Source organism: Dendropsophus ebraccatus, chromosome 6 (assembly GCF_027789765.1).
Source record: "Dendropsophus ebraccatus isolate aDenEbr1 chromosome 6, aDenEbr1.pat, whole genome shotgun sequence".
NCBI classification, from domain to species: Eukaryota; Metazoa; Chordata; class Amphibia; order Anura; family Hylidae; genus Dendropsophus; species Dendropsophus ebraccatus.
Genome location: NC_091459.1, coordinates 10,404,320 through 10,427,925, shown reverse-complemented (window position 1 = coordinate 10,427,925; position 23,606 = coordinate 10,404,320). Strand labels below are relative to the sequence as shown.

General features: G+C 44.5%; 1 protein-coding gene across 1 annotated transcript in view; it reads right to left on the bottom strand.

The window, feature by feature from the left end:
* COL21A1 (collagen type XXI alpha 1 chain) overlaps window positions 1–22,445 on the bottom strand; it is a 126,366-nt gene extending 103,921 nt beyond the window's left edge. The window contains exon 1 of the mRNA XM_069973415.1: window positions 22,363–22,445. The gene's annotated coding sequence lies outside the window, so the exon portion shown is untranslated. The remainder of the gene's footprint in view (window positions 1–22,362) is intronic.
* Window positions 22,446–23,606: the final 1,161 nt, after the last annotated feature.

Below are 23,606 nucleotides of genomic sequence, written 5' to 3'. Positions count from 1 at the left end.
GCCTGTAACATAGACAATGAAGTCTTACCCACAGAAAAAGCCCTAGGCTTTTTTGAGGAGGACCAATCCTATCCTCTTCTATTTCCTCAGGGTGTATTTCAGCTTGCACAGCTTAGCAGAGCTTGTGAATTCTATCAGCTGTGAAATACCCCCTGAATAATTCTTTCTCATCTTCAGAAGTAGAAGAGGTTTCAGAAGAAGATGATGACTTAACTTCATCAATCACAGTAAAACTGAAAATGACCATAATCCTACAGCCATAAAGTAATATACTCAAAGGCTGGGAGTAGAGAGAGAAATACTCCATTTGGTCTGAAACTTAGGACACGGGCGGCGATTCTCATTAGCCGCTAAAGTCTTTTGCACATAGTCCTTGACCCATACAACTACATCCTGAACATCAGGCTCCTCATAGGTTTAGGTCTGCATGAAGGACAGCGTACTTAGGCATTATAAATATTTTTTATATCTGGAAAAAATGATCCTCCTACGGTATCCATAGCCGTCAGGTAGAGGAGTCTCACACTCGGCACATGAAGTGCTTCCTTAGAAGGTCTTTTGCCAGCAGCAGGACTGGTCTCCATTTCAGACATCTGCAAATAATCAATGTATTACAATACATATAAACCACTAGCCTGGCTAGAGTGATATCGGAAAGAGACACTAGGTGGCAGCAACACTTACTTTTAAGCATATAGAAGAGAGATCACAGCACTTTGCACTCAGATGTTTTCTATTAGATCCAAATGAGCCACAGAAAATCCTTCCAGAGGAAGACAGCCAGACCTAGAGGTAGCAACAGCTTACCTTCTGCCTTGAACACACAGCTAATCCGGCATGCAGAGAGCGCGCGCCGCTGCCGGCCCCCGGAAGTGACATGACGCTGATGCCGCAGTGCTGAGACGCACGCAGCGCCGATGCGTTCCACAGTCGAACGCGACTGGAAGAAAAGCCAGCGGCTCGGGTGACACGCAGAGTGCGTTCCAAGACGCACTAGGTAAGAAAAACTTAAAAGCTAAGACCTGCAGAAGCAAATATCAGGATACTACCTGGACACCGGCTCCAGCGGCATCCCAGCAATCATTACCTTGAGAGAAAACCTGAATGCAACAGGTTAACAAAGCATAAAAACGGAGGAGGGACAAAGTCCCCTAGGGCTAATAGCAACGAAGTAAAAAAAGACTGAGGTCTAGGGGGAGGTGGAGCCTATTTATACCTCATGGAGGAGGGGATTAAAATTTAATTGTTATTTTTTCATTAAATATTCCTTCGTCCCAGGGGCTCGCAGGGGAGAATTTACCCCATATGTTGTGATGCCAATGGGACGTAAGGGAATTTGCATTTAGACTTCTTTTAGCACGTCAGCCGGAATAGACAAGAATTAGATATGAAAATACTAAAAGTACTTGAATTTCTTTATAGCTAATATTTTTCTTAGGCTGGGTTCACACAAAAAAATTTGGTCAACCATGTTTTTGTGTACACTAAAAAAAAAAACGTATTCGCATTGATTTTTTTTTTTTTTTTTTAACACATACGTTAAACAGACTGCAAAAACACAGTGTGAAATTAGACTTAGTTATTTAAATAAAAAAAATTAAAGATCACACTCTCCTATCTATACCGGCCAGCATACACAGCAAAGTAAAAGCACAGCTTCCCTTCATTTGACAATCCAAAGTGCAGGATATAATCGGATTGTAAATGCAATCTGAGAATAAATTACAAATAAAGTACAAGTAGTAAAAGTTTATCCCAAGAACCAGATGGAGAGGAGCAGCGTGGAGCACACTACAAGACATCAAAGTGAAGCCCTATAAAAAAACACCCATAAACTAGACAAGTAAGCATCATGTCCTAGTCATTAATTTCAAGGGCTATTACAGAATGTGATTTATGTCCCCACAGACGTTAGGTCAGAGAGAAGCGTTTATAAATAATGGGTTTTATAAGGCTTATATATAGGATACCTCTCAGGGGGTGTATAATCCATTCAGTCACATAATGATATGTACAGGCTTACATTGTATTCATTGTATTGTATCATCTTGCCATGCCTACACTTGTATACACTTTCCTGGCTCATGTCCTTATGCATTCGCTTTTATCACTGCATTGACTTTGTTCCTGTCTTGTCCTTCAGATTGTCCCCCTGATACTTATAGTTCTTCTTCATGTTTTTCCCCCTCTTGCATTTAATAATTATACTGCGGCATTCTGACCGCTCTCCTAGTAATAAGCGTTGGCTTCACTCCTGACTACACGTCTACTACTACTGCAGCTAATTTGTGACTATTATTAGGCTATGTTCACACTATGTAAGTTTGTATGTGATCACGGCTATGATTAATACGAAACTTACATAGTGCTGCCATCTATGATATCCCGGCCGGAATGTATATACATAGTACATATATACATAAACATAGTATACGTTCCAGCGGGGATTTCTGACATGTTAGTTTCTGCGGCCTTTGTTTATTGTATAGTGGCCACAGAGTTTGTTCCCACAATGGAGCGTGCAGCTCCGGCCGCACACTCCATTGTGTACAGCGGCGAATAGGGATGTGGGCGTGCACAGATGTGCCCACATTCCAATTCATCAGAAGTGAAGATCATCTGGCCAGTACTTCAGTACCAGCCGGGATGATCTTCTCTAAAATCGGACGTTCCGTGACCCAGCCGGGTCATGGAACCGCCGGTGTCTTATGCCATGTGAACATGACCTTATTCTGTTTTGGGCGAAAATCAAGTGATTCCTTAGACATCCCAATGTAACCACCAATTGATTGTATATTAAAGTGTAACTAGTACAAAAAATTTAGGGTGCGTTCACACGTAATGGATCCGCAGCTGATTTCTCGCTGCCAATTAGCAGCGAGACCCGCTGTGGATCCATGCCCTGTACAATCTATGGGCAGATAAACTTACAGCGGGATGCACATGTCCGCAGCCCGCCCTGTTAACCCCCCGGCCGCCGGAGTGTATACTTCACCTCGTCCCCACTCCGGCTTGCTTCCCCGCTTCCCTTGCTTCCCTACTTTAGCTTGCTAATTGGCATTCCGTGTTATAGAGAACATACACAACTGAAAGAAGGAGTTTCCCTTCAGAGTGACATCATATCTGCTGCCACCTCTGTCCATGTCAGGAACTGTCCAGAGAAGCAGCAAATCCCCATAGAAAACCTCTCCTGCTCTGGACAGTTCCTGACATGGACAGAGGTGGCAGCAGAGAGCACTGTGTCAGACTGGAAAGAAAACATTTTCTGCAGGACATACAGCAGCTGATAAGTACAGGAAGACTTGAGATTTTTAAATAGAAGTAAATTACAAATCTATATAACTTTCTGAAAAAGAAAAAGATTTTCACCGGAGTACCCCTTGTACCTCCTAATGACTACAAATTTATTATCCTGCACAAGTCAGGTTATAGAAAATCACATGGTCTGCGTTCTATGTGTAACACTTTGTTTTTTTTAGTATTAATACTTTGTTGTTCCCTAAGCTTAGGGATAGTCTAGAAAAGCCACCACTAAATCTTTTTTTTTTTTTTTTGCAACACACCGAGATCCATTTCTTTAGCACTTGGCACAATGTGTGACAGGATGGTGAGCTTATCAGAAAACATGATTTTGTGATGTATAGGCTATGTTTCTTTGTGTGGCCACCCAGTGGTTGAGATGTGTACTGCAGCCTGTTTGTATCATTAGAAATCTGTATCCTGAACTAAATGAAAAGGAAAGGTAGACACATCTCTGTAAGGTACTGATCCATCCTATAGAGAGCAAGCTTGTCGGGTGAGGTTGTTGTCTTCTTCATATTTAGTTGCACAGAAAGCCTAATAGTTGCAACAGTCTTGGCAGACACAGGTTATCACCATAATGCCACACTATCATTGACCAAATCCAGTAAACCAAGACCAATATTACCAATAATAACAGTATAGAAGAAAATATAATTGAAAAAGCTTGACCACTACCATTACCACAACATAGTGACCAATATCACCATGTCATTACTAAATAAAATCAGCTATACAAAGACCAGTATTTACCCTATACAGTGACCTATACGGAAGTCGATACCAATGGTACACAGACCAGATAACAGTGCAATTATATCAAGTGACTCACAAGTGACATCTTCTATAAGGAGATCACAGGGGACATCTTCTCTGATCAGAATTGCTCAAGAGCGGCCTCTTGTGGCCAAAAGCAAAATGCAGTCTGCGTCAGACACAGGAGTGATCCATGGCTCCTGGCTTTGTCAGTCACAGCACCGCATTTAAAGGGGTTATCCAGCACTACAAAAACATGGCCACTTTTTCCCCCTCTCTTGTCTCCAGTTCAGGTGTCGTTTGCAATTAAGCTCCATTTACTTCGATGGAACTGAGGTTAAAACCCCACCCAAACTGGAGACAAGAGAGGGGGAAAAGTGGCCATGTTTTTGTAGCACTGGATAACCCCTTTAACTGTAAGCACTCATCAGGAACGCTTACACTTAAAGGACCACTCGCTATGAGCGGCCTGGGTGCTGCAAGTGACACCGATTGTGAAATGTCTTCCCTTTTCGCCTAGATCTTCGATGATCATGTGGGTAGTATTATTAAAAAAGTGGAGGAATTTAGGAACCCCAACAATTAAGCAATGAAATACAGAGTTCCAAACCTCATCTGGCAGTAATATCAGCACAAAAATGCTGTGCCCCATGCCATGGGTCTCTATGGCTGGGCAGCTGCATGCAAGCCCTTTACATAATCAAGCACAGCATCAAATGTCATTGGAAAGGTTGTAAATGTGCCATCATTGGGCCAAAGTAGTAAAATAAGAAATAAAACGTTGCATATTTGGCATCACTACAATCATACTAACCTATAGTATAATGGTGGCAGGTTGTTTATGTAACATAATAAATGGTGTAAATGTATAATATAAATGAGAGAACTGATTTTTTTTGTTTTTTTGTTTTCCATTCTTCCTAAAATAAGTTTATAAAGCCAAATTTTACGCAATTTGCATAATATCCATTGACTTTATAGGGAAACTATCAGCAGGTTAGACGAATCTAACCCACTGATATGTCCCTATTGTGCACAGGAGACGCCGAGGAGGAAGATATGTCTCTTATAGTTTGTCTCTAAGGGTGGGTTCGCACTGCGTTTTTGCAATCCGTGTCAGCAATGTTTTTGTGTCCGTCAAAAAAAATGGATCTGTTTTGATCCGTTTTTTTTTTTTAAATGGAAGTCAATGGAAAAACGGATCAAAACGGATGCACACCAATCCATGCGTCTTTTGCAATCCGTTTTTTGCAAAAAAACGGATTGCAAAAACGGATTGCAAGAACGCAGTGTGAATCCAGCCTTACCTTCCTCCTCAGCACCATTCCAGTGCACTTAGTCGTGTGCTCCGCAGTCCAGTGAAACCATTAGGGCACCTATTAGGAGCACTGCCCGTCCCCATAGTGCAGATCCATCCCCAACCAGCTCTCTGCTGCCACCTCTGTCCGTGTCAGGAACTGTCCAGAGCAGGAGAGGTTTTCTATGGGGATTTACTGCTGCTCTGGACAGATCCTGACATGGACAGAGGTGGCAGCAGAGAGCACTGTGTCAGACTGGAAAGAATACACCACTTCCTGCAGGACATACAGCAGCTGATAAGTACTTGAAGACTTAAGATTTTTTAATAAAAGTAAATTACAAATCTATATAACTTTCTGAAACCAGTTGATTTGAAAGAAAAAGATTTTCGCCGGAGTATTCCTTTACCCCTTATTTACCTCTGGAAAAATAATAACTCCAAGCAGATATTGCCCTTGATTGGATTTAACCCCAGGATCCAGGGGTCACAGTGGCCGCCATGCTGCCCTTTATCTACTTTACATATTTTATTATTCTGCTAGCAGCCTGTCTTTTTGCTGCCTTGTTATCCTAAATGTTTCTTTTGTTATTTCCCCCATTTTTATCTACATTGGTTTTTGTCTTTTTCTATGGCCTTTCTTCCCGTAAGTTACGTTATTGTCTTCTAACAATGCGATGAGATAACAGAACCTGGAACGAGTCCATCGCCTTCTGTCTGTCAGTATTATTTCTAGAATGTCGACACTACAATGATAAATTGCAGAAGGTGATGTCCAACATACGGCTGTAAGCTTTATTTATACTGTACACTACAATGTAGTAGAATAGATATACAGTGTAAATCTAAATATAGTGTAGATTGTGGTATGTATCTGGTTGGGCATCCTATGCATCACATATATGGAGAAAGTAATGCATCTCATCCCCTTTAATTCAGGGATGGGGAACCTTCGGCCCTCCAGCTGTTGCAAAACTACAATTCCCATCATGCCTTGACAGCCGAAGGTAAAGCTTTGGCTGCCCAGACATGATGGGAATTGTAGTTTTGCAACAGCTGGAGGTAGTGGCGTAGCTATAGGGGCCGCAGCGGTTGCCATGGAGACCGGGCCCTTACCTACAGGGGGCCTGTGACTCTGCAGTACTCCCGAATCAGCTGTGATAATGGCAGCTGGTTAGAACTGGAGTGAGCTTCTGTATTCTCCTATTCAGCTGTATCAAATCAGTGGTACAGCTAATGCTGCACTTACACGGAACAATAATCGTGCAAATTTGCACGATAACGATCGAATTCGAACGATAATCGTAAATGTAAACGCAGCGAACGATCAATTGTCGAGTGAGAAATCGTTCTTTTTGATCTTTGAACATGTTCTCAAATCATCGCTGATCGTTCCGTGTAAACAGTCGTTCACCAATTTAACCTATGTGCGAGATAGGCTTAAGCAAAGTGATTTTGCCGTACGATATATCGTTCTGTCTAAACGCTGATCGTTATTAAAAAAAAAAAGTTAATTCGAAATTGTTAATCGTACAATCGGGCGAATTATCGCTCCGTGTAAACGCAGCATTAGGTAACCTTCTCACTCTAACCCTCTCACTGCACCATTGCTGCTTAGTTGTCATGAGCCACCATTCAGGAGCCTGAACAGTTGGGTGACAATGACAGCTGCACTTTGGATCATAACAAGTGACACCCAGCTTTCTCAGGATCCTGTATGGCAGCAAGCAGTATGCAACCTATTGCTCCCCAGCTGTGATGAGATTACAACTCATGCAGCTCTCAGGGCATCCTGGGAATTGTAGTTTCACCACAACTCTTGGGTCAAAGGTTGTAGACTTCACCTTTATAGTTGTAGGAGTTGTTAGATAAGCTGGTACACAGCTTTCCCAGACTCCTGAACACTATAGTTGCTTGGTTGTGCAGTGGTTAACCCCTTACTTACAATGCAGTTGTCATAAACTACCATTCAGCAGTCTGGAAAGTTGGGTGAAACACTAGATCAGAGCTGTACTGTGATCATTACAGGTGGGAGACAGCTTTCCCAGAATCCTAAACAATATATTTGGTTAGGTATGCTACATGCAATAGGGAACCCCTCACCCCCTGCTCCAGCCACTGGGGTCCTGCCATACCTGGTGTATACTGTATACTGTATGTTATGTGGCGTCTACAAGGTGTTATAAAGTATAGTAAGTTACATATTGATCAATTACATAGAGTACAGTAGTGTAATATAGTATGCCACATATAGTACGTATAGTACAGTATGCCATAAATAATACATAAAGTACTATATATGGCCGTGATCAATAGCACCAGACCCACACGTGCTGGTGGTGGTGCTGGCGGTGGTGTTGGTGGTGGTGCTGGTGGTGGTGCTGGTGGTGCTGGTGGTGGTGCTGGTGGTGGTGGTGCTGGTGGTGGTGGTGCTGGTGGTGGTGCTGGTGGTGGTGGTGCTGGTGGTGGTGGTGCTGGTGGTGGTGCTGGTGGTGGTGGTGCTGGTGGTGGTGGTGCTGGTGCTGGTGGTGCTGGTGGTGCTGGTGGTGCTGGTGGTGGTGGTGCTGGTGGTGCTGGTGCTGGTGGTGCTGGTGGTGCTGGTGGTGGTGGTGCTGGTGGTAGTGGTGCTGGTGGTGGTGGTGGTGGTGGTGGTGGTGGTGCTGGTGGTGGTGGTGCTGGTGCTTGTGGTGCTGGTGGTGCTGGTGGTGGTGGTGCTGGTGGTAGTGGTGCTGGTGGTGGTGGTGGTGGTGGTGGTGGCGGCGGCGGTGGCTTTTATCAAGACTCACCCTGTTTCCAAAATAAACTAGAAATGGCCCTGATTACTGTATATACTGCTGGCCCGGGCCTTCTGCTCCTTCTGCCTCCTGGGGGAGGGGGGGCCCAAGCTAAAATTTTGCACCAGGGCCCATCAGCCTTTAGCTACGCCCCTGGCTGGAGGGCTGAAGGTTCCCCATCCCTGTCTTAAATATAGGACTAGATATTATGATATGTTGCTGTTGTGATATTTAGCTCACTATCAGTACCATACAGAATTGGGCTATGTTCCCACAGCGTATGAGACTGGCCGTTCCATGAGCCGCGCGCTCCATTGTGTGCACTGACATGGTTTTCTGCGGCTGCTATTCAATTTTGTGGCGCCGCTAAGGATCCCGGGCAGGGCGTATACTATGTGTATACGCTCCGGCCAGGAGCCCATAGACTGAAAGGTAACGTATATTTCTGTAACAAAAATATATAATAATAATAATAATAATAATAATTTTTATTTATATAGCACCAACAGATTCCGCAGCACTTTACAATTCTGGGGGTACATAATGCCTGCATGCACAGGTCTAAGTGCTTAAATGCTTGGCGTGTGTGTATGTATTTTTTGTGAACATAGCCTAATATCTCATATTACTAAAATCTAGCCATTGACCCAAGATCGTTTAAAGCGAATGTACCATCAGATACATTCGCTGTAAGTATTACCAATGTATGGAACGCTGCCAGTACAGGGAAGCTGGTGCCATGGTCCTTTTTATTGAACCGCGGCCCGGTTCCCGTTTACGGCATTGTTCTATTCACGGGTACCGGGGGTAAAGCACTGAAGGCCCGCACCTCCACAACGCGACTCCATTGATTGTAATGGAGCTGCGCCACCAAGGGGAGGGGGTTTCCTCCCAATGGGGGAAGGCCAGCCCGTCTGCAGTGCTTTACCCCTGGCCAGGTACCCATTAGTAGAACAGCTCCATACACAGGAATCAGGCTGTGGTCCAAAAAAAGGACCGCGGCACCGGCTTCCCCGCGCCAGCCCACCCCAGTCACTGACTGGCTAAGCGGCCAGTCCATTAGCCGGGTCGTGATGTGGACACCCTAGAGATCCCGGAGCCCATCGGGGTCCCTAAGCCGCTCCCACCGCGCACTGTGGATACGGGGAGAGGTAAGTTCCTACTTGTAATTAATTTCTTATAGAAATTGCCAGACTTCTCCTTTAATGTACAACTTTTTTGTTTAGATGTACAGTTTGGAAAAATCCATTTTATTTCCATATTTCGCTATTCTTGTGGATGTGCTAAAGTCGATATCATTGCAACTTTTTGCAAAGATGTTTTCCTATTTCTATTTTTTTTTTTTTATGTTTTGCTGGAGCCGAAAGCTGAAACTTATCTTTTTTGTAGGAAGGTGGTGACGTGGAAAGCTACTGAAGAGAATGGAAACACTGTGAGAAAGATTATATGAAAATCAGAGCAGAGCAATAACCACAGAGGCAATCACGCTGACTTTATTTACATGGTGGTTTATAGATCACATTTCGATGGCTGCCAGTAAGTCAAATTAGGTTTAATTTTCTAGGAATGCAATAATTGAGTTTTTTCCTTAATTTGATGTTAACAATTGGAAATAAAATGGATTTGTACCTATGCATGGATTGCTTGAGATAATACGCCTTATTCCTTCACGTTTATAACAGGTACCCTCTGCACCATGCATATCAGATAAGCCTTAATTTAAAGCCTTTCTAAATATTGTCTAAATAATGTATTAAAAGTCATCTTGTTGCCAATAACCATGGACGTAACTATAGCGGGTGATACGACTGTAGGAGTTCAAAGTGTCCTCCTGGAACATCAAGAAATTAGCCCTATAAGCAATGGGTAATATTTAAAGGGGTATTCCACCCAAGAGATGAAAATTAAAAGGTCTTACTCACCAAGTCCCTCTAAGTATTCGAGCCATCTCCTGTCTTTCTAGCTGCCATTCCTGGTATAAACATTTTTCTAAAAGATAGACTATGTCTAAGATGGCGCTGGCCTGGAAACTACATTTCCCAGCATGCCATGCACCTCTGAGCCATCTCAGTGCCAAGTATCCACCTCATCTTGTAGTATCTGGCAATCGGTGGCTCTATCTGCTTCTGTTTTACACATAACAAAATACAGTTATCTATCAATCTATCTATCTATTTAGATAAATAGACTAGAAAGAGAAAGATGAAACAACTGTATTTTCTTTCCCCTATACTACTCAGGAGGCTGTAAATGTTCTGTTGTTTCCCCATCCCCTGGCAAGTGCTCACTGATTGGTGTGATGTCAGTGTTGGGCGGGGCTAAAGATGAGGTGTAACAGCTTGCCTCCCTTCTGGGAGTTTGGTCTCAGTAGGGAGGGAAGGACAGAGACCATGTGGACAAGGACGTATGGATTTTCAGCAGCTTTCGCATGTGAGTCAGGATGTGCTGCAGACAAACGGCCCACATCATGTCATAGTAACCTACCTGCTGATGCAATAACAAACACATATAATTGTGTTAACCATGATGACTTATACATACATATTATTGAATTGGAACCTCACTGACATTGTTTCTGGTTATTGCAAAATGTATACAGTGGTACCTTGGTTTAAGAGTAACTTGGTTTAAGAGCATTTTGGTTAAAGAGCACACAGTTTTTCAAAATTGTGACTTGGTTTAAGAGCATTGCTTTGGTTTAAGAGCTCCCTGTGCTGGGTGGGAGCGTGAGTGGGGGAGGGGCATGGTCTGCATAGCGGGGTCTACAGCTCTGTACTCTGACCACTCACCTTCCAAATCATAGCAGATCCACTACAGGCTGGGGCTTACATCAGGGGACAGGACCGTGGAGGTAATCTCTCCATGGCTGTAACCCCTCACTCCCCGGACAGAGCGCTGCATGTATGTGCCCACATCTGTCCTGCTCATTCCTTCATGCTCCCTGCAGTCTCTGTCCGCCCTTGTGTTTCCCATCTTCTCCATTACTGTACAGTAACTTATAATATCACAGATTCTGCTGTTTCTGAATGTTTGTTTAATTTGTTTTCCATGTTATCCAGAATAATAAATCATTATTTTTGGGATGTGGAACCAATTGTCTGCATTTCTATGATTTCTTATGGGAAGATTTGCTTTGGTGTAAGAGTGGATTTGGATTACAAGCGCGGTCCTGGAACGAATTATGCTCGTAATCCAAGGCACCACTGTATACTGGAAGAGGCCGCCACCTGCAAGGACGGGAATAACTACAATTCACCAGCTGGCAGATACAAAGCCCAGAATGTGATTTATTCCTTCATTTTTGAGCTTTCTTCTACCTGCTCCTTCTCTCTTATACTTTCACCTCATCAGCGCTTCATTATATAATCTCTTCTTTGAGAACGCAGCTTGATTTACAGTACGGAGCAGCACACTATAAATTCACACCCAGTCCTTGTTGCCTTCAATAGAAATTAAAAGGGACCTGATGTCTTTTTAGTGTCTGGCCAAACGCTAGAATAACTCTGGCAACATCTGTAAGCAGTTGGCCTATTTACTTTGACATCTGTGCACGGACTATTCTGTAACAGAGAACCAAGATTCTATCTCTATTCTTTCTATCGAGACTTCGTCTGGGCCAAGAATGATAGACTGTGCCATCTATTCAAGACACGGTAGTATTCAAAATGTTTTAATAAAGTAACAGACAATTAAAGTGGTTGTTCTCCACCCCAAAAAAAATTCTTTCAAATCAACTGGTGCCAGAAAGTGCCAGAGATTTGTAACTTACTTCTATTGAAAAATTAATAGATTAAAATTAATAAAATTTACTTGTATTAAAAAATTTTTAGTCTTCCAGTACTTATCAGCTTCTGTATGTCCTGCGGGAAGTGGTGTATTCTATCCAGTCTGACACAGTGCTCTCTGCTGCCACCGCTGTCCATGTCAGGAACTGTCCAAAGCAGGAGTAAATTTCCATAGAAAACCTCTCCTGCTCTCCAGACTGGAAAGAATACACCACTTCCTGCAGGACATACAGCAGCTAATGAAGTGTTGGAAGACGCGAGATTTTTTAATAGTATGTATAGTTTATTCATACGTGTACAAAGGATTTTATCAGTGGTCCTTAGGTATCTTAGGCTGGGTTCGTAATGTATTGTTGTCTGAAGAAAACAGATTTAATGTGCAAGCTGTTTGGATCAATTTATCCATTGATTTCCATTATAAAAAATACTGGAGATTTATCAAACATGGTGTAAAGTGAAACTGGCTCAGTTGCCAATAGCAACCAATCAGATTCCACCTTTCATTCCTTACAGACTCTTTGGAAAATGAGAAGTGGAATCTGATTGGTTGCTAGGGGCGACTGAGCCAGTTTTACTTTACAGCATGTTTGATAAATCTCCGCTTCTATGTGTAAATTTAGAGTAGACAGTCTAAAAACACTTATGAAATGTATTGGTGTGGCGCAGGCTGTTTGATAAATCTGTCACATCCAAAGACTTTCTAGTCTAAGGCCCCGTTCCCACTGAGCAAAACTAGCGGAATTTCGCGGCGGAATTGTTCGCCACGGAATGCCATTAGCCTCCCGCTCATAATGGGAGTCAATGGGAGACGCGCGCTCCTGCCCTGTCCGCGCTGAAGAATGAACATGTTCATTCTTCAGCACGGACAGAGCAGGAGCGCGCGCCTCCCATAGACTTCCATTATGAGCGGGAGGCTAACGGCATTCCGCTAGTTTTGCTCAGTGGGAACGGGGCCTTAGGGCCCTATTACCCAGAGTGATAAACTGCCAAACCAGGCCGATTCGGCCGATTATCTCTCCGTGTATTAGAGACAACGATCATTGATGACAACAATCATCAGTCGCCAACCAAATAGCGATGTGAAACAAACGGGTAACGATTAATTAAACCGTTCGTACATTACATCTCCACGCGCCCGGTCTCCTCCTGCCCTCTGTTTCCTCCCTGGCACCAGCAGCTTCTCTGAGCTTACTGGCCAGTTTAGGACAAGGGCTGCACGGACATCATTAACAACGTCCATGTAGCCCTTGCTAAACGATAATTGAGGCGTGTAATAGGCTCAGTAAACGAACACCAATCGAGCAGATCAGCGTTTGTTTACATTATTGATCGGGCTGTCATCAGCCTGTCTAATAGGACCCTTATGGTCCTATTATACAAAACGATTATCGGCTAACTTAAAGATTGCCTGGGCTGCCCCTTCCTTGATCCCCCGCCCCCAAGGATCCTCCCCATGCTCGTCCCCGCTCAATGTCTGTGCTTATAATAGCACAAACAGTGAGTGGGGAATAAGGAGGATGGGAACGCTGACCTGACAGCCGGCTTCCTCCTCAATATCATACTGTGTAATGGGCCCAACTATTTTCAGCCAGATGTTGGCGCATTTCTAACCCCACAGTGTGGCATGTGTTTGGCACAGACACATAAGTACATCTAGGCCATAACTCCTGCACCTCCATTATATTACACCGCAGATACCTGAGGTGGTGGCTCATGAGTACGGCTCTCTTATGGACATATTCTCCCCTGGAAGCATTGGGGTCTTGTGCAGGAGGCCAATCTGATATAAAGAAATAGACTTTTGTGAATTTTATTCATTTCACAACAGTGGCATAACATGCCCTCGCTTTCCGTATCGGGTCTCTGAACTGACAGGCCATTGCCGGAGCGGGACATCAATGAGCAGGGACCCAGGGACTCAATCAGGAGTGCAACATGGGAGCACAGACAGGTAAGCAGTTGCTGTTTATTATTTTAAACAGCCAATGCAGGAATGCAGGATCATTAACTATAATGCCACCAAGTATCACAGCAGATTTGCTGTGTAGTTGTTGCAACCTATGCAACCCTTTTCCTGTTTTTTTCTCATATTTACCCACTCTGGATGTCTAAATTCATATTCTCTGTGTCCACTCTGACCACGCTCAGCTCCCTCTTCCCCCCTCCCTTTGTAGCCACAGGACATGTGATCTCCTCTCTGAGGGCTGGGTTAGCTGTCTATTGACTTGGTAACCCAACCCCCAGGAGACATTATCTGCGTCATCTCCATGCACCTGTGCTGCTTCCATAGACTTACATGTGTCCCTCAGCCTAGGTTCCTGTAATATGAAAAGTTATAGTTCTATCTCTGCTTGCTTTCAGTGAATGCAGGCATATGTACCTGTTGTTGTGTCACAGCTCTGTATATTGTGTTATGGATGTTCTTAGAGACTGTATGGAACTAGAATGTTTTCATTCACAGTCAGCAGGCAGAGATCTAAACCTACACTACATCACCCACCCCCCGCAAACAGATGCCTGTTATGCAGCACATAGCTACACCATGTGCGCATCAGCTCAGCTACACCATGCACATTTCAGCTCTGCTACATCATCATGGAATACATACTGGGGTGATGTGATGCAAAATCTGCGAAAAAAAACCCAGTCCTGTGTTACTGTGCAATAGTAATCACAGCAGTGGGCAGGAAAGAAAGCTAATAGGACGAGTATGCAAATGGATCTATCAGGGAGATGCATCATGGGAAATGCAGGTTCCTGGCTGGCGCCATCTTGGATATAGATCGGCTTTTAGAAAAACTTGTAACTCAGGAACGGCGGCAGCTAGAAAGACAGGAGACGGCTCAAAATACTCAGGGGGACTTGGTGAGTAAGAGCGGCTGGGTTTAGGAGCATTTCATTTTTTAGCTCTTAGGTAGACTAATGTTTCCAAGCAGCAATGTCAAATTTATCTTAGCACTTAAAATGTATCTCAATTACATACATTTAAGTGTAATATTAACAATATATAATACCGCATGAACACATGTATGAAATCACTAGGGTGAAAAGCTGTCAAGCTATTAGCACAGGTTAGAAGGACAGAGAATAACAAGCAATTTCTTTAATCAGTCCCACATTATGGACTGATATTGTTATACTGGTAACGGGGGCCGTAATGGTCGGTGAAGACATTGACTGAAATCCTGAGATCCTTCTTCTTTCTTCCCACACGCAGTAATAATATCTCACTGTAGTAACACTTGAATGTTTAGCTAGTGTCTTTAGATAATTGTCTCTAACATAGGAAAAAGTGTTTAATCATTCCGTGGAAAGTACAGAAGAGCCGACTAAATTCTATGAATCCCAGTACAAACAGTGAGAGTAGATCAGCTTACTCGAATAGGAATAAACCAGGTCGTTATATAAGAATAGTCATTTACTCTAGCAAAATAAATATTTGATTCCAATTAATTTAATCTAAATGTATGTTCCTATTGACGTTCGGAGCGTAAAATAATAAGTTAAAAAAATATCAATTTTCTAATTTAAAAGATTAAGAGATTATGTAAGTAAATCTTAGTATGTCCAGTAATAATTCCTTGTGAGTAAAGCTTCAAGTTGGGAGAATTAAACATATTTTCCTAAGGTTATAGCATTGAGTCTACGGCTGGTGCGCTACAAAATTGTTCCACACATGTTCTCATACTAAGTGTTTCATAATGTCGCATGTGCACCACCCTTTGACTGAATCTCTGAAAGGGCTGATCCCATGAATCATTTTCATACTGAAAGTCCTGAAAGATTGTTAATAACTTGTTTTAAAGGGGTACTCCAAAGAAAATCAGCTGGTTTCAGAACCTTATATAGACTTGAAGTTTCATTATATTTAAAAATCTGAAGTCTTCCAGTTTTAATCAGCTGCAGGAAGTAGTGTATTCTCTCCAGTCTGACACAGTGCTCTCTGCTGCCACCTCTGTCCATGTCAGGAACTATCCAGAGCAGGAGAGGTTTTCCAAGGGGATTTGCTTCTGCTCTAGACAGTTCCTGACATGGACAGAGGTGGCAGCAGAGAGCACTGTGTCAGACTGGAGAGAATACCCCACCTCCTGCAGAACATGCAACAGCTCATAAGTATAGGGAAGATTTGAGATTTTTAAATAGAAGTAAACAGTTGACTTGAAAGAAAAAGATTTTCCCTGGACAACCCCTTTAAAGTAGTATGCACTAATTCTAGAATTCTCTTCTGTCTGGACACTGTGTTGGGGAATGATTTATGCAGTACAGCACTATAGATGGTGTGTGGGAGAAGTTGTTACTGCTGCATTGGCTTTGTAAGGTGCTATGTGTGCAGAAATAAAAGAAACAACAGCAACAGAGCAAGGGAGGGGTTACACTGAGCACTGAACTGCCCCTGCTGCTGCTGCTGCTACTGAGAAGCCAGAGGAAGGGGGGAGAGATGACTATCCTCTCGCCCCTGTACAGTCTGTTTTCCACACTGTACAATTTACAGAAACTGCTCTCACTTAGGCCTTGTTCACACTGAGCAAGAATGGAGAGCTCCGCTGCAGAATCCCGCCGTCCTCAGTGTCCTGCTTTGAGTAAATGAGAGGGCGTGCGCACATCCGCTTCCTCCCCTTTCCGCTCAAAGAAATGACACGAGCGGAGAGCGGCGGCAGCGGAGGAGCGCGCACCCTCTTATTCACTCAAAGCAGGACACTGAGCACAGAGGGATCCTGTGGTGGAGCTCTCTATTCTTGCTCAGTGTGAACGGGGCCTAAGGTGTCAAATGACCTCCCAATGGCTAATCTCAAGGCAGCTACTCTTTCTTGATCCTCTTGGATCTTTCTGCTGAATTTGACAATGTAGATCACTAAGGACCCTATTAAACCACATGATTAATGGCTGTACTTGGCGGATTACCGGCCATTCCAGCTGATAATCGCTTAGTGTTATAGTTCATGTTTAAAGGCAACAATCAGTCGAAATACACGACAATCCTGATAGCGATGGTCTGCTGGCCGTCGCTCTGTGTAATAGGGCCGCTCTCTTCTATGGGCCACCTGGATGTTCTAGAGATTGTCCGGGCAGCCCCTCCCACAGCTCCCCCAGCCCCTTTCCCTGCTTCATGTCTGTGCGTGTAATAGCACAGACAGCGAGCAGGGAACGAGGAGCAAGCGAGGACTGATCTGACAGGTCGGCCCTCACTAGCTCCGCCTAACTCCTCCTTATACACCACTCTATCTACCTAAAAGGCTATGGGGGAGATTTATCAAACATGGTGTAAAGTGAAACTGTCTCAGTTGCCCCTAGCAACCAATCAGATTCCAATTTTCATTCCTCACAGACTCTTTGGAAAATGAAAGGTGGAATCTGATTGGTTGCTAGGGGCAACTGAGGCAGTTTCACTTTACACCATGTTTGATAAATCTCCCCCTATGTTCTTTCCAGCTTCTCTTCCAACATTATTTCCAGCCATTACACCTGTGCCTTTCCCCTGTACTGTAAGGACTGTGCCTTTCCCTCTGTCAGGACTGTAACTCTGCGGAGTGTGATGCGCCCCTCGGCTCGTGCTGTGTGGCAGAGAAGGCGCTGATTTCTTGTATTCTGTTTCTGTCTTTTGTTTTGCAGTGTCTGAACACTGGTTTATCTGCTCACTTTGTTTGGTGGACACACCCGACTTCACCTGCTGAATTCAGGGTTAATCTGTGTTTTGGTTCTGCTGTGACTGACAGGTCTTCCTGCCAGTGATCTGTTTTGTTCTCAGGTGTCTGTGCTTACAGATCAGGGGGATGGTCCAATTATGTCCTGGATCAGAACCCTGGCCTCCTATATAACTACCTCAGTCTGTGTTCTCATTGCTGGTTATTGACTTATGGTGCGTTTACACGAAACGATAATTGGCCCGATCGTACGATTAACGATGTCGGAGTAACAATTTTTTTTCCATAACAATCAGCGTTTAGACGGTACGATATATCGTACGGAAAAATCGTTTTGCGATCGCGCGCCCGCAGCCCGGCCCCCCACTCGCAGCCCGGCCCTCTGCTCGCAGCCCGGCCCTCCGCTCGCAGCCCGGTCCCCCGCTCATCCGCAGCCCGTCCGCACGGTCAAGTGCAGCCCCCTGCGCCACCCCGATCGCCACCCCCGCCGCCGCTCTGATCGCCACCCTGATCGCCACCCCCCGCCGCCGCCGCTCCGATCGCCATCCCCCCCCCCCCCGCCGGCGCTCCAATTGCCCCCGCTGGCCCACCCGAGAGCATACGTTACCTGCTCTGCGTAGCAGGTCTTCGACATCCCCGGCTCCCCTCTTCAGTGCACTGATTGGCTGAAGAGGGGAGCCGGGGATGTCGAAGACCTGCTACGCGGAGCAGGTAACGTATGCTTGCGGCGGGGGAGATCGGAGCGTCGGCGGCGGGGGGGGGGGGGCGACCGGAGTGGCGGATGGCGGGCGGGGCTGCGGGTGGCGGACGGCCCGACTATCGCACGACGACTCTTTACATGGAATGGTCGGCGAATTTTTGTGAACGACGAACAACGATTTGATAACATGTTGAAAGATCAAAATGAACGATTTCTCGTTCGTTGTTTGATCGTTCGCTGCGTTTACACGTACGATTATCGTTCGAATTTAATCGTTATCGCGCAAATTCGCACGATAATCGTTACGTGTAAACACAGCATTAGTCTCTGCCTGCTAGTGGTTTCTGTTATTTGCATCTCCTGATCTTTGCTTTGTATCTTTGACCTCCCTCGCTTGCCGCCTGCGCCTGACCATATTGCTTGTACTTTGACTACGCCTTTTGGATTCTGATTTTGTACTTTTACTGCCCGATTGTTGTGACCCGGACTGTTTACTATTCTATATTGTGTTTGTTTGTCTGTCTTGTTCTGTGTGCACCTATACTAGTATAGGGAACGCCTTCGTGGTTGTCCGAGGCTGCCTAGGGCTGTTTGAGGCAAGTAGGTTGGGACAGTTGGTGGGTTCAGCATCAGGGCTCACTGTCTTGTCTTGTCCCTGCCGCCTGGTGCCTGACAACCTCCTTACATCTCCTCTCCCATCCCTGTCTACTACCTTACCAAGGCCGTACATTTAAAAACTAAAATCCTCCATAATACAAATTTTTCACTCCCATCTCCATGAGTTTGCTTGTACTGCACCAATTCTCCGGTATGTGAACAACATACATTCTGAGGGCATTGTCCCAGTCTATGTCCCCAAGGTCCTCTCTTACTTTCTGGAAATTAGCCTTCCTGAAGTTTAATGTTTTTGTTGTAGTCACTATTACCTAGGTGACCCACACACACACACACACACACACACACACACCTCTACCTTTGATATTCTGTCTGGTCTATTGGTTAAAGGTCCAGAAGTGCTCCCCCCGCACCCCTCTGGTCCCTGTACTAGTTGTGGAAGATAAATATCTTTATCTCCAAAACCCTATTTCCTTTGCTGGAGCTGCAGCCAAGCAGCTTATTTCCACCCAAAGAGACTCCACATAATCATCACATATATCCTCCCACAGAATGGGCTTAAGGCAGGATTTAACATATAGGAAGACCCCTCCCGCTTTCTTATTTTTAGTCATTTCTGAATTGACTATAACCCTGCAGATTAACCACCCAGTCATAGCTCTCATCCAGCCATGTCTCGCTTATCCCCACTATATCGTATTTCTCTTCCACTATTATCAGTTTTAATTCCTCAGCTTTATTAGTGAGACTTATAGCATTTGTATACATACATTTAATATGTTTGTGTCAGGACTGGCAAGAACAGACAGGACAGAGACAGTGGGCCCTGAATCTGAACCCACCACTGACCCTGCCTAATTGCCTCGGTCGACCCTAAACGGTCGCGGACTACCACGAAGGCGTTCCCTACGCTGCGTAAGTGAAACACAGAACAGCACGGACAGACAAAAACACAATAAAGAATCGTAGAACAAGCCGGGTCAAACCAAACAGGCAACGCAGTACAAAGTCGGTAAACAAGGGATAGTCGGGAGTCAGGCGGAGGTCAGAACACGAGTAGTCAGGCAGAAGGAATTAGGACGGGATACGCAGGAAAAGGACAGGGGGAGCTGGGATCAGAATAACTAATAGGCAGCGATTACTAGCTGGCTTTCACTTTACTTTATACTGGACCAGGAGCCCGGACCAGACACTGATTGGTCCGGTCTCCTGATCCAGCAACAATACAGCTGCGGCGCTGCAGACCAAGTGGCAGAGCGATCTGCCACTCAGCCTGCATGAAAGCCGCATCAGCTGTGCCGGCCGGCCGGCTGACTATCACGTGAGACCGCGTCGTCCCCGGTTACTAGGGACGCTGTCGGGTCTCCGTGACGTCACTTGGCTTCGGCAGGCGGAGTTCCGGCGCGCTCTCGAGCCGGCCGCCGGAGCAGAGCCCGAGGAAGACGCCGCAGGAGCCAGGTCAGGTGAGTTCCTGACAGTTTGTCCATATTTCCTTTCTTCTTGTCATTAGTGACTGCTCTATCCCCCCCTGTTCTATCCGCCGCTCCACCCCCAGTTCCATAATCTAGCCCCAGCTCTCCATCTACTCTGTCTTCACCTACTATATCGTAGTTGCCCTCCCCTGGTCCCTACTTTAAACACTCCTCCAACCTCTTAGCCATCTTCTCCCCCAGCACGGCTGCACCCTCCCCATTGAGATGCAGCCCGTCCCTACCATAGAGCCTGTAACCAACAGAGAAGTCGGCCCAGTTCTCCATGAACTCAAACGCCTCTATCCTACACCAGCTCTTGAGCCACTTGTTCATCTCCCTAATATTCCGCTGTCTCTCTCTAGTGGCTCGTGGTACAGGTAAAATTTCAGAAAAATATCACCTTGCTTCATGATTTGCGCTCATGTCGAGCTTTCTACGGATGTTTGGTCACAGTTGGGTTTTAATGTTTCTGTAACAAAAGGATGATTTAGTGGAAGTGCTGACCAAAAAAGTTGTTTTCATTGCTTCATGGTTCACATCTACTTTATTAGCTGTGTAATATATGCCAGTTGCTCAGTGTGGTTCTGTTTTAGCAGTCCCTGTAGCTGTTACATTTAAGGTATATGGGTATGATCAGTGATTTTTTTGTTTGATTGCAAACACCTGGTTTCCTGCATGTCACGGTTAGGTTCAAGCAGTTTCCCAATGCAAACATCTTACCATGCAATTCATTCAGATACATTTCATTCCATAGTTGCAAAATGAAATAAGCCTAATATTACATGGTCCCTATTTTTTCAACAACTAAATCAGTAGGACAAAGGAAATCAGAAACTTTACATGGAGGACATTATGGAGCAGTAGTGAACAGTCTAAGCCAAGTGTAGGGAACCTTGGCTCTCCAGCTGTTGCAAAACTACAAGTCAAATCATGCCTAGACCCCTGGCTTAGACTGTTCACTATAGCTCCATAATGTCCTCCATGCTGCCTCTGCTCTGAGAGTGTTTAAAAAAGACATAAAAGAGTAGGATCCTCTGTATGTGTATGCAGTGTATGGAAGCCAGCATCCTATGATCTCCATCTTTGAGCTCAGAAACAACAAAAAATTACAGATGTAGAAATCTGGTAAAAATGCGATATACAATATAATGGGCAGAAATAGTCCACACACAGGACAGCATATCCTTATAACTCGCTTAAAGTGACAGGTTCTCTTATGTAAGAGATGCTTCCCAGTGACTATGACTACAATGGTGCAAACACTTTATATTTTCAGACTTCTAGCTTCTGTCCGTTTCAATTAGCATCCGTATCAATGACTATAATATATTTTTGTAATATACATTCAAAACGTTCCAACATTGTACCGTACTGACATACAACAGAGAAGAGTCTGCAGGAACATCAACCATCAAGCGGTCTTGTCTAATACTGTAACTTAAGTTCAGCACCAGTATTATACATGATCACCTCCATGGAAGTCAATGGAGAACAGACAGGACAGAGGGCTCCATTGCCTCCGGTCCGCTTCTTGGCTCAGAATGAGCCAAAAATCTGTTGGCTACAAGTAAAACTAAAACTAACGCTTAAAAAAATTAAATAAATAACAACAGTCTTCACTATTTCATAACCGGTATGTGCAGAAGCGGAACCGGAACCGGAACTCCATCCATCCAAGGCTGTAAACCATAGATAGAGCTCGGCTGCTGATGGCAAATCTCAATGTAAATGTCACTAAAACAGTAAGTGAAGCCAGTAAAGCGAGTACCTGTCTACAGATCCTATGTATATGGTAAGTAAGCAGAACGTCTACAGATCGTAGGTATATGGTAAGTAAGCAGAACGTCTGCCCCGCAGCTTCTTCCACTTCAGAGGGGTTTTAGACCATTGTAGAACATCATAAAATCTTTGCAGTATATAATAACATGCAACAATATGCTATAAAGTTACTAGTCCCCACTCTCATTTATTAGCTTTGCTTTTATCACAGGTTTCCTTGGCTAATATCTCTATCTACTTACTTGATTTATGAGAGGAATTCAGCTTGATTCCTTTCTCAGTCGGTGCTGTCAGCTGTTTTCCTAGAAAGTGAAGACGTTTTATACCTCACTAATTTCATGAGCTCGCTTCTCCCTTGCTTTTCCCTCAGCAGAGCCGCTCTCTTCCTCCACTTCTGGATTTTCATCCATACAGTGTTTTTAAGCGTATGATACCCACGACTCATGTGCGCCATCTGCTGGTATTCTAGAGCAGATTTTTTTTTTTTTTTTTTAATCAGATAGTTTTTATTAGAGTTTTATAGAATACAATCTATATAAAGACAGTACCAAAAGAAAAAGAAAAAGGAAGAAACCAGACAGATTGATAGGATCAGAACAATATGCAAAATTAAACAGATTATATTACTTATGTACAATTGTTCATAGTGAACTCAATAAAAAATATATACAACAGTGCCATGCATCCCTGTGGAGAAGTCACCAGAAGTCACATATCAGAGCATATTCCTTAAAAAAAAAAAAAAAAAAAAAAAGGATTAGATCAAATGAATGGCAGGCTATGCCTCTTATGGGTGTTTTAGATGAGACTGGTGGATGTAGTAGACACCTCCATAGATCCAGCTATTAATTAGTTCTTCCGCATGAATAACAGGTCAGCTCCTGTGCTCTGTGTAAGGGAAACAATGAAAGCTTACATGAGGGACGTCTATATTCAGAAAATTAGTGCGTACAAAACTAGGTCTATGAAGATCAAGCTTTTCTACTTAAGGCCCTATTCCACGGAATGAATGTCGTTCGTATTCGGCCGATATCGGCCGCTACGAACGATAATCGTCCCGTGGAATAGAGTGCAACAATCAGCCGACATCGTTCATGTCGGCTGATCGTTGCAGTCGCTTGTTTTTCAACATGTTGAAAAACAAGCGACTGATGCAGCAACGATCTGCTCCCATCGCTCCGTTGAATAGGAGCATCGGCAGCAGATGCTGCTATATCCTATGGGCTGCCCGGACGATCAGCGATCCTCCGAGCAGCCCCCCCCCCCCCCCCCGGAACTCCCCGCCGCCCCTCCCGCACTCACCCGCTCGCTGCAGCCGCGCTGAATAGCGTCGGCAGCGAGCGGGGAACGAGGAGCAAACGAGCACTGAGAGCGCTCGTTTGCTCCTCTTAATGACCGGTGGAATAGGGGCATAAGTCTTAAGAGAGAGTTTTCTTATCCTGTGAGGGATACTAAGGTGCGGACGCTCATCTCTAAGGACATAGTG